Here is a 9,744-nt window from a genome sequence, read left to right on the forward strand (position 1 = left end):
TTTTCACGTTCAGATTATTGTCCATTATCCAAGTAAAATTGTCTCAAAGGAATTGCCAGCACATTTGCACAGCCTGGGTATTGCCCTTTGCAAGGCTATTAAAGAACACATCAGCTGTTACTTTGGCAGCATTCAGAAGCAAACGTTTTCTCTGGAGATCAGCAAAATTTCAGCCACAGCAATTGATGCAAGAAATCTAGAAATACCTCGACTAAGAAAAGGAGATCAAAAGTAATCGCTGCTATTTTATTAGGTGAATCGGTGAGGACATCTTTAAACAAATTTCGCACACTTGGAAATACGCTACTGTACCAATACCTGCGAAAGGTCCAGCGTATTTCTCCGCCGATATTCCGAACGATTCCCTGTATATATATATTTTGTGCTGTGATTGAGACTTTTCTCCTCGAGCAAAACCTTGCCAAACGAACCAAGGCGAGTATGGCGGTCAAGTGATTTCCGTGTAAGAAGACACGAAACGACTTCACGGCCTGCTGACCTCTGATTGGCCAGAAAAACACAAAGAATTTCTGGCACCAATCAGAATTGAGGATTACCTCTGCTGTTTGGAACTGGTCTGGTAAGAACTTGTCCCCAGGGGCTCTTCTCGCCCTACTATGTTTTTCTTCGTCGCCATCTTCTTTCGCCCGTTTTGACTTTCCCTTGCCTCCGCGATCTGCCCCTGGGTCTCCGAGGATGCCTCTCCTCAAAACCCCAAATTTGATTTGATTTGCGTTGATTTCAATTTACAGTGTCCCCAATCAGTGCTCCAGCGCTAGAAGATTAGACGCTGAAATAAAGTTCCTATCCTTTTTCGAGTTGTATCTGGGACAAGTGTTAACGAATGCGAAAAAATAAATTATATATCGTCACTGTCTTCGAAAAGCTCGTTTCGCAAAATAACCTTAAATACAGATCTCAGTCGAATTTACAAATTCTGTACTTGTGATACTTGATATTTTATTTTTACATGTTTAATTAGAAAAATATAGTAAGCCGAGTCTTTTTACACGAATAATTGCAGGACTTACGTAATAGGCAAATAGACCATTTTCGAATTCTCACGGCTGGACTGGATCTAGTATGAAATGGAGGCTCATGTGGGCTAATCTTTTCACACACAAATTAATTTGCCCGCATTGGCCTCCGCTTTATGCTAGATCCAGTCCAGCCGTGAGAATTCGGAACAAAGCGAGTAGCCAGCCTCGTCCCCAGGGTCTCTTGTCTCAACGACAAAGGAGACCTTGGGAAAGAGGTTGAGCGAGTAGCCTGCGTGGCTGATGTAATACATTTCATCGCGGCATTATTTAAACAACGGGGACTCGAAGATCGGCGAAGCCACTCGCGGCTTCACCGCTTCAACGCCAGTCGCTCTCCTGGAGTGAGGAGTCATGTGAGGCATAGCTGCGAGTCATGCGAGTCAACATGCGAGCCACACAGTTGTTGAAAGCTAACCGTTTTAAAATGGGTGCTGAGACATAAATACTGTTTATCATTTATTTGAAATGGGAACTTCGACTTAAATACGAGACTCGCACGGCTTGCTAGCTCGCAGATTGTCCAGCCCCGCTCTCCCGCGAGTTTAAATTATGCCAAGATAAATATCCCGCCTGCTACGCAGGCATACCTTTGTATTCCCAAAATCTAATTGTTAACGTAACCAATCATGTCAGAGCAGTAATTGAAAAGCATGGATTATCATTATAATTGCAAGCCAAATTCATAAATGGTAAGAGAGTAGAATAATTCATAAAATGGTGACAGATTAAGTGTGCGACACAGCCTAATTTATGTGTACATTGTGTGTATAACTAAAGCGTCATTTGTGCCATTGTGTTTAGCTCAATTTTGGAGCATTCTCTCAACTGAATCGTGTTTCTATGGTCTCTGTGTTCAATTCGTTGCATGGCGGTTAAATGGTCTAAAAGGCTATACGAATTGACAAATTGTGGCGACTAAACGACAGAAAGAAACTCTAAGTGTCTAGTCTTCTAGCGATGGAGCACTATTTGAGGGCACTGTAAACTGAAATCAACAAATTGTTAGCTTGTAACGCCAACAAATTTATGTAGTCCACTCAGCCAATTGGGTTCCAGTGTAATTCGAGTGTCACACTTGGCAGATACAAGACACCGCGTCTTGCCAGGACAATTGCTTTTAGATTGGCGTAACTTAAAGGATTGACTTATCGATTTTTGGAATTTTGCGAACGTCTTCTCTATCGAATCAAGCAAGCCAGGACACCAAAGTAAGATTACATATTTTATTTACAATAGTTTTAACTTAGGAAATTTTGGCTCGTGTCTATCTTTAGAACGATTTAAAGTGATTCTTGACCTGTAATTAGCACGTGTATTTCATTATTCTGTTATTAGTTCAAACCAACTTCAACCTCAATCTCAACATCAACATCAATAATCAAGAATCAGCCATCAACTTCAACTTCAAAATCTAACTTTAGCTATCAACCATCGACAACTTCTAGTAATAATCAACGACCTACAGATTTTCGAATCAAGAATTTGCGTCAATCAATTTGAGACTTGCTTTAGAGAGCATTTGAATAAACGTTTAATCATTGGAACTTTCAGTTCAATCAGTTGCGTTTGAATTATCTATGGTTTGTTTGGTATGAAATCTACACAAATTAACGAAATTCAAATCAAATGTTGCTAGAACTAAGAAAATGTCGAAAATGCAGATTATACGATGCATCAATGATCTGGGAATTTTAACATAAAATGAGCTGCGTATCAGTTTAGAGAGGATAAGAAAAATGAGGAAAATTTGCGTAACGTTTGTCTATAATTTAAAATAAAATAGATTAATTAAGTTATATATTTATAGAACACGTGTATATAAGTATACTATATTACTCACCTTGTAAACTCAAAATAAGCCGTTTCTTGATTCGAAAAACGAAATCGTGCGTGCAGATATAAACATTTTTAGATATCTACATATACATATACGTACGTGGCAAAGATCACACAGACCGTATGATCTCCATAAAGTTGTCACGCGATTAGATTGACAGCCTTCCACTTGTCTCGAAAATAGGTTTCAGGATGCGGGATTGGACGTATTTAAAAATGATAGAGATTCGGGATTTTCTACTAATGCTACTACTACTACTACTACTACTACTACTACTACTACTACTACTACTACTACTACTACTACTACTACTACTACTACTACTACTACTACTACTACTACTACTGCTACTGCTAATGCTACTGCTGCTGCTGCTACTGCTACTACTAAATTTGGCCTAAAATTAGCTTAATTCATTAATTTCCTAGGTTGTAAGGGTGGATGTCTGAAAACATTGTTAAAGATATTTCATGAGTTAATATGTACATCAAAATAGCGAGTCTTATCGTTCTCCCGTTTTCTAGTGCGTCCCAATCCAGCTCATCCAATATCGCTAGATCATGTTTCATAACTGGAGAAAGTCACTGTTCTTGCGGCTCAGTTTTGAAGTTGCTGTAGTTTTTCTTTGGTCCTTTCCCTATATATCCCCACACACAGCTGGAATAATCAAAATGGGGCAAAATAAGATCTTAAAACATGGTTTGTCTATTTTCAAACAGTACGGTTGAACATATATCCTTTAGGACCAACAAACCGGTTGATATTTTCTTTGAAATCTCCTCAATAATATATGTTAATATCAGATTTCCTCAACCAAGATTTCAAGGGATTTACATAAACCTTTCGATGGATACCCTATTAACCTCAACGGTAAAACTATCTAACACCAGACTTAATTTGGGACGACTCCCTACCAGCACGTATTTAATCTACTTAACATTGAGTGTTATTCTGTTCACCTTCAGCCATGTCTGAATTTTGTCTAAATCAGAATTTAGTTTAGCTTGAAGAGCATTTGAATCTTCGGCTACGGAAGCTAAGGTGGTGCCATGTGCATATATTCTTGGCTTGGAAGACAACTTGCACGAGGGGAGATCATTTATTTGTATAAGATAAACAACAGCAGTCCGCTGACTAAAGTTGTCTGTTTGCGATCTGAACCAGGCTAACGTTAACGTTTGACATCATTTGCATAAAACGAAAATGGAGATCTTTAAAAAGGATGAAGTTTAAGCGCGCTTTACTCTTTTCTCACGTGTAAGCGCGCATTACTCGCGGGGATTGGGGCATTGTTTGCTATGGTGCTTGCTCTGACCTCGTTTTCATTTCCCCCTTATAAGAAAGTAAATTTTCACAGGCTATTAATTGGCTACGACCATAGCACAGGGAAAAAAATCGGTTCTTATCCGGTCACTGAAGTTAAGCCCTGGCGGGCGGTGTTAGTACTAGGATGAGAGATCGCCTAGGAATACCCCGTGTTGTATGCTTCCCTTTTTCGTTCTGTACACTTGATTTTCTCAAATAATATCAGTTTCCCCCACGAAAGAACATTCCAAACTAGGTTTTTTTAACACACTCCCCAACATTCCGTTCCGTTGCTTCAACAATTCATGAAGGCGGACAAACGTTTCGCTGCATGGGTATTTTCAGCGCTCTTTCGCTAACCTGCAGGGTAGACTAGGTTAAAGTGAAAGGTACAAGTTGCTAGTGTATCAGTTGGTCGATTTTTCGTTGAACAACTTGCTCAATCTTTTGCGTTTTTAAAAGAAATCAACGGGAAAGGTGACGGGAAGTTCTTTTCCAGATGAAAGATCATGAGAGTAAATGATGTTTTGCTTCAGTTCCAGAATGACGTCAGGGAAAGGATACCATTGACCCATGAACAAAGGGAAGTTTAAATTCGACGGGAAGATAATTTTAAAAGTGCTTTAAATTGAAAATTTTATCTTTCGCATTAGTTAAAATCTAGCTCCCTAAACATACGCATTTTTCCCCTCGATATCGCTTTTAATGGCATTATGTTAACTAAATTGACAATCCTAAGTGGCTCGAGGCATGATCCCATCTTCGAGATGACATCACAAAATGCTCTGTGTTTCACTTTTGACAAGCGGTTTGTGACGCGGTCATTAAGAACAGGCTGATTCCCTTCACTAGCTCGTTCGTCTCAAGGTTATTTAGAGAGTACCGAAGCAACAAACTCAATCCACATATGGCGTCGAATCCGCGAATCGATCCCGGGCCAAATTGGTGGACGGCGATTCATTTGACTCCCACGACTGCGCCAGCCCTGCTCCCCGAAGACGAAAACGGCAAAATGTCTATACTATTAGTAAAGATCGATTGCATAAACGTTTAGGAGAAGTTTACTTTGGACCTGAAGTACACTGCAACAGCAGTTGCTTCGGTTGCAAGGTTATCTCAAAATACACATTCGCGTTATTATCGTCACGGTTGTTCCAACACTTTCAATGTGACAAAGGATTAACAGTTGTCCTATAAATGCAACTGAGGATTCAGAAAAGGCAAGAATAAAAACTTTATTGTTATGTGTCTATGTTTTCTACAAAATGGTGGTTGATTTTGATCATTTTTTACACCCACGCACATCGAGAGCAAGCAGCGCTGTTAGGGACCTTAACCATAGACGACGTCGACGAGGAAGTCTCGGCTGCAGTGACGCCTACAACGTCGTAAAACAAGAATATCATTGGTTCAAAAAGGAAAAATACACGTTCTGCACACGAGGCACGGATTTCAGAGCATTTTTCTGCCGTACTCTGTCAAACAGCGACTTGAAATCACAAAAGCTGACGTGGTCATACAACAATGAATTACCAAGCCTTATTTCATTGGTGCTACAACACTGGTATCGTTCTACAAACTACGCGTTCTGTGGACAAAATAAACAAAAAAAAAAAAATGCAAACTTACGAACTTGCTTTTGAGGTTTCCTTCGATTGGACTCTTTTTGTTTTAGTCGAGATAACTGTCGGGCAACTGTCAAAATTTTCCCTGAAGAACGAGAAATTGGAGGAAAGTGAAATTTCCTCAGAAACTGAAACGCTGTAATAGAACGTTCAGTTAGACGTTCTTATGAAAAAAAGAGTGTAATCGAACTACGCTATTAGTCAGTGCGGAAGTGGAAGCACTTGCGGAAACCTCAGAAGATTTACTATAAAAATGAATGTTTATTCACAATTAAGTCAAATTAATTTTAGTCGATTTACAATCACAATTGATTACCACAGGATCAAACCTTTTGAAACATGTAGATATCACTTTCCTTTCCGTCCACCAGAAGTAAAAGCCAGTAAAAAGCAATGAATCTCCAATCGTATAACTAAAATACCACTATCCGAAAAATCTCATCGCCCAACTTATATTATGTCAAGCAGGAAAATTGATTGGAAGGCGCGCTTTAAACTGTTATATAATAAATATATGCATCTTAATTAGTAGGTGAAAGCACTATCTAAGAAGCCAAGGCTTCTTGTAAGTTTATAATAAACAATTTTTTCAAAAATTGCTCTGTAATTAAGTACGACATTAGAAAGGGTAACATATGGGCTCCCAGTCAGCTGTATCCACTTTTCGATAAATTGCTTACTACGTTGGTAGATGCACCTATTTCCGCCTTAATTTGTTGATAAGGAAGTGTCCTATAATATTAAATGATTAAAGCACACTAATATCATCAACGATATTGTTGACTTAATGAACAAAAGAAAGTTAATTACCTGTCTTCCCAAGGCACCTTGGTTGTAGAATTAAAAAGAATTAAAAAAGTTGTTTCCTGTTAAGGAAATACTGACCTTAGAAAGGAGTGTACATGACAGCAAATGACTTGCAAGTAATCGGATCCCTGTCTTATACGCAAGGAGTTCTGGGATCGCCAGGGGTGTATGCACAGACAGCCCAGGTTCTGACGGTAAAAATTATAAGCACACAATTAATAACAGACACACGCAAAAGTTCCCAACAAAAAAGCCGTACTTTATTTTGCTGGCCTGGACTTGCTCGCTTCCTGTGTGGTTATTTGCCTGATTTAACCCGATTTAAGCGATTGCCACTCTTCAACGGCACACCGGGCAAATTCAGCCAAAGCTTTTGACAGACATTTCTAGGCTCCATGTAAAAGGAAAGGAAACGAACTTTATTTAAGTGTCTAGTCGTTTTAGCGCCGGGGCACTAATTGGAGAAACTGTAAATTGAAATCAACTCAAATTAACGCAAATCAAATCAAATGTTGGTTTTTGAGGAGAGGCAAAAAGCGGCGTACCCAGAGTAAAACCTCTTGGAGCACAGTAAAGATCGAATATACTCAATCCACATATCACGCCGAGTATGGGAATTGTAGCTGGGTCACATTGGTGGGAGGCGAGCGCTCTCACCACTGCGTCATCCCTGCACCCTGACTGTCTAAAGAGATGAAGGGGTAGTTTCTAAAGAAACTGTGGTGCTGCGTCGGTGGGGAAGTACTATACAAAAATTTGGTTTTATCAACGGAGTTGATAATGTAAATTGGCCACCGTACAGAGATTCTAAAAGCTGACGTTTCGAGCGTTAGCCCTTCGTCAAAGCGAATCGAGGGATTATGGGTTAAGTGTAGTTTTTATAGTAGAGTAGGAGCTACGCTATTGGTGGTAACATGGCAACGTGAAAAATAGGAATATATTAGTTAAATGAAAAGCGTTCGTTAATACCGTGAGGATTAAGGGTGCCGATTTGAAAGATGAATTTTTGTTCCGGATTCTTGCGGCTTTCCGTCGTACCTAGATGTAGGGAAAGGCCGCAGATAGCCATGTGTTTTTTGGAGTGGTTAGGCAGATTAAAATGGCGAGCGACTGGCTTAGATGCATCTTTGTCATTCTTCTCAACATCGCGAAGGTGTTCGCGGAATCGGTCACCTAGTCGTCTAGCTGTCTCACCAATGTATAATTTATTGCATAACGTACAGGTTATGCAATAAATGACATTTGCAGAGGTACATGTGAAACGATCGGTGATCTTAACAGATCGCTTAGGTCCCGATATCTTGCTAGTGTTAACAATGAAAAGACAAGTTTTGCATCGTGAGCGCGCGCATTTGAAAGTGCCGGGTTGCTCGTTAGTTTTGAGCGCGCTTCTAACTAAAAGGTTGCGAAAAGATTCTACCAGTCTCGGGATCATTTTGGAGTAATTTAAAATTACTAAGAATGATGCTTTTGACTGCGTGATTATGAGGATGGAAAGTGAGGGTGAATGGAATTCTGTCATTCTTATCTTTTTGTGACGTTTGTAGTGATGACTGTCGATCAAATTGTTGGGCGCGATGATGGCCCGCTTTGACCACAGAGACAGGATAGCCACGTTTTTCGAAGAACTGGCACATCTCCTCTGATTTGCTGGAAAAATCGGAGTCATCACTACATAGACGTCGAAGTCTAAGAAATTGAGAATAAGGAATTGAGTTCTTGACATGTGACGGATGTGACGATGAATACAATAAATAACTGTGTGAATCAGTAGGTTTGTAGTGCACACTAGTACATAGCAGGAGATCACCCGATCGTTTCACATGTACCTCCGCAAATGTCATTTATTGCATAACCTGTACGTTATGCAATAAATTATACATTGGTGAGACAGGTAGTCGACTAGGTGACCGATTCCGCGAACACCTTCGCGATGTTGAGAAGAATGACAAAGATGCATCTAAGCCAGTCGCTCGCCATTTTAATCTGCCTAACCACTCCAAAAAACACATGGCTATCTGCGGCCTTTCCCTACATCTAGGTACGACGGAAAGCCGCAAGAATCTGGAACAAAAATTTATCTTTCAAATCGGCACCCTTAATCCTCACGGTATTAACGAACGCTTTTCATTTAACTAATATATTCCTATTTTTCACGTTGCCATGTTACCACCAATAGTGTAGCTCCTACTCTACTATAAAAACTACACGTAACCCATAATCCCTCGATTCGCTTTGACGAAGGGCTAACGCTCGAAACGTCAGCTTTTAGAATCTCTGTACGGTGGCCAATTTACATTATCAACTCCGTTGATAAAACCAAATTTTTGTCTAAAGAGATGGTTTTATCACCTAGAAGAATAATTTTATCTGTTCGGATATCTTAGCTGAAAATTAAAGTGTTAAATTTTAGGGGATGATATTTTCATTCATTGCTAGCTGAACGTTATCTTCTAAGAACTTGCTTATCCGAAATTGTTAGGTGACCTTTTCAAGTGCCAAAAATTGCAAAAAATATCCCTTCCGAAAACGTAAGGGACTACTTTTCCCTTTTTGCGAATCTTTTAGGTGATATTCTAGTAAAGAAATCTGTAACTGTTTGGCAAAGTAGAACAGAAATTCTTAGAACAGTTTGACTCTCCCGAACACATCTTTCATCCGGCAAAGATTATCGTTGGGTGCCAAATTCTAGATCTGGACTCGTACCAAAATAGAGGAAAGGCTGGAAAGTAATTTCTAGCTTACCTCACATCTCGCCGATAAAATCACAATTTCTGCATCATCAGTCACGCTTGAACTCCAGCGATGGCCACACTGATAAATTTACTTCTCCTCGACCAAGCTTCATGCAAGGTCTAGCGAGTATCCATTGCTGAGAAACAGCGATAACTATCTAAATATTATCAATTATCAATTTACGGCGATCCACGATTCGTCTCGGATACCATAACGCAAGATATCGTTAACTTCCGCGGACTGCAAAACGACGAAGACTCTAGACACTTCGGGTGCGTTCGATTGACCATATTCCGGAATAGGAATATATGAAATATAAGTTAGAAATCTTTCGTTTTTACGGAGGTTCACATTAAAATTGTCAAACATCTACTAAAATGCTGATTCGAAACCC

At 39.7% G+C, this 9,744-nt stretch overlaps 1 long non-coding RNA gene and 1 pseudogene across 1 annotated transcript in view; both read left to right on the forward strand.

Annotated features, from left to right (window-relative positions):
* Nucleotides 1–1,946: 1,946 nt before the first annotated feature.
* LOC137988043 (uncharacterized) overlaps nt 1,947–9,744 on the forward strand; it is an 18,315-nt gene continuing 10,517 nt past the window's right edge. The window contains exon 1 of the long non-coding RNA XR_011120728.1: nt 1,947–2,248. This is a non-coding gene — a long non-coding RNA (uncharacterized lncRNA). The remainder of the gene's footprint in view (nt 2,249–9,744) is intronic.
* On the forward strand, nt 4,245–4,364 carry LOC137988044 (5S ribosomal RNA; annotated as a pseudogene).

Source organism: Montipora foliosa, unplaced genomic scaffold (genome assembly GCF_036669935.1).
Source record: "Montipora foliosa isolate CH-2021 unplaced genomic scaffold, ASM3666993v2 scaffold_403, whole genome shotgun sequence".
NCBI classification, from domain to species: Eukaryota; Metazoa; Cnidaria; class Anthozoa; order Scleractinia; family Acroporidae; genus Montipora; species Montipora foliosa.